The sequence below is a fragment of the Orycteropus afer genome, unplaced genomic scaffold, assembly GCF_000298275.1.
Source record: "Orycteropus afer afer isolate SDZICR_OR568_19922 unplaced genomic scaffold, OryAfe1.0 scaffold00517, whole genome shotgun sequence".
In the NCBI taxonomy this organism is placed as follows: Eukaryota; Metazoa; Chordata; class Mammalia; order Tubulidentata; family Orycteropodidae; genus Orycteropus; species Orycteropus afer.
Window position 1 is genome coordinate 1117990 of NW_006922104.1, and position 2684 is coordinate 1120673.

Below are 2684 nucleotides of genomic sequence, written 5' to 3' on the forward strand. Positions count from 1 at the left end.
CATAGTGCCTGAGGCATTTGACTGCTAACCAGAAGACTGGCGGTTCAAACCCACCAGCCACTCCTCGGAAGGAAGGTTGGGCAATCTACTTCAGTAATGATACTGCTTCGGAAACCCAAGGAAGGGTCACTATGATCTGTGTCCGACTTGATGGAACATAGCAACAACAACAACATGCTGCTCTAACAGAAAATACCACAAATGGGATGACTTGAACAAACCGGAGTTTATTCTCTTACAATTTTGGAGGCTTTAAGTCCAAGTTCAAAGTGCCAGTCTCTAGGAGCTGGGTGAAAGCCCCTCAACCTTGGGGTCGAGCTCTGCCTCCTGCTCCCTGACCACTGGAGCTAGAGGCTTTTCTTCACTCTGACAGCTGTTGGCTGCTGAGGCTGACAAGCCCAAGGTTGACAAGTGAAAAGGCACAGTCTCAATGTTACCAAACTACATGGCAGCCCACTAATTCAAGTCCAAAACAAGTCCCAAGATTGGCAGGGCACAGCAGTACTCTATTGTGTATTGAACAAAGACTTGGCTATATGCAGGGTTCAAGCGTGCCATAAACTGAAGACCTTCCACAAAGCTGCTTCTTATATACTGGAAGCAGACCACATCCCTAAAGCAGCTACTCAGCTGCTCCAGTAGATTTCACCATGGAATTGATTGCCAATCTCACCATGGAAAATAACTACATCAAGCTGCCCAGCCACTCAACCAAGCCCAGCCAACTTGACAACAACCTTAACTACCACAACCCTATTAACTCACCTCCCTTCCTGCATTACCCAAGTTAACTTTCTACCTCATTACTTCTTGATTTTTCTCATAACATCTGTCATGCCCTGAAGTAAACTCATGTATATATTGTCTCTCTCACTGTGGCACATACTACTGGTTACCTACCCAACTGTCATTTATCCTCTTTCATTTCTAACAGACTCCATGTTTAGTCTACCATGCACGCAGCCCCAAAGCATGGATCATGACTGGTCCAGGCCTGTCAGAACAATTGTGTTACCTTTTACAGAAATTGCTGTTGAGATAGGCATGTGACCAGGTTGTGGTCTATAGGATGGAAGAAGTTTTTGGGGTTTCTAGAAAAATTTTCCTTCCTGATTGAAGAAAAAGGCCATGAATAAGCTCTTTTCTCCTTACTCTTGAATTTTGATGTGATTTCTACTAGTCATCTGTGTTCACAAGTTGACTTGCCTTAGGAGAACAGAAGCCACCACGATCAGCATGAGGGAAGTGAAAGGAGCTTGGGTCTTTGATGATACCATGGAGCCAACACACCAACCATAGGGCTGGCTGTACATCTCCAAATTTTTTGTTAAGATCCATAAAGTTCTTGTTTTAAGCCACTGATATTCAAAGTTTTGGTTACTTGCATTGAACACACACTTATGCGTTCCCTCATCATTCCCACAGAAACATTGTCTGTCTTATCCAATCCTGCTCTCCCAGGAATGACAAAAGCACCTGTCATGTAGGAGGCACTCAAAGATATTTGTTGAATGAATGCATGCATGCATGAATGAAAGTACCTATTTGCATTCCTACCTTTGAACTTAGCTTTACTCTTCTACATTAGGTTTCTTCCGTTTACATAGCCTCTTGTTTGTCTCAGACTGTCTTTCCACTCTTTTCTCTCCTTTTCAACCACATCTGGCTCTTTCTCCCTAGTCTGGCTTTGCCTGTATTCATCATATATGCCTGGTTCACCACAGCATACATTTTGTCCTAGTCAAAATGTCTGACTGGGGATCATCCCACAGCAAACCTTCACCCTGGTTTCTCTACTCTGTTCCTTCAAATCCCAGGCCTAATGCACTTCTCCTGAGCATACTCTATTGTGTCTTTGATTTTCTTGTGGCCCTGATCACATTTTGCCTTGCAATGTCTTCATGAGTGAACATTTCTCTCTTCCCTATAGTATCAGCTTGAGAACTGTCCTTTGAGAGCTGCATCCATGTCCTCCTTTTATTTGTATTCCACACAAATCACAGAGCATTATGGTAAAGAGGTTTCTTAGTAAATTTATGTTGAGTAGGGAGAGCATGGCATCGTGGTTAAGCAATAGACTTTTGAGAGAGGAAAGTTTCAGTTCACATCTGCTATTTATTTGCTTGCTGTGTCAACCACAGGCAAATAACCTAATCTCAGATCCTCAGTCTCCTCACTTGTCAAACAGGAAACAATAATAGTATTATCTACATTATAGGGTTTTTGTGTATCTCTCTGAATGAGATAATACATATAGAATATTTGGCACAGAGCCTAAGAGAGACTAAACACCCATTAAATAGTTCTTATTCTTATTAATGGAGTTGCTGGGTGGTAAAAACTGTTAACACACTCATTGCTAACTGAAAGGTTGAAGGGTAGATTCCACAACTGTCTACACCACCCAGAGACCTATAAGAACCATGGATGTTGTTATATAAGTACATTGGAATTTTCTGGTTTTGAAATGTTATAGCAAAGACTATAGCAGCCTGACAATGAGTTTGAAACCATTTGTTCAGGGAGAGTAAGTAGGAGTAGGTGGAGGCTACATTTTTATGTTAATGATACTAGTATGCCTAAATTTGGAAAAAGTAGTGTTCAGGTAAGGACTCCTGGTTGCCAACCTCAGAAATTGTCTCTAGCTAATTACAGCAGCTAATTACAGGGAGCTCTGGTAGCGT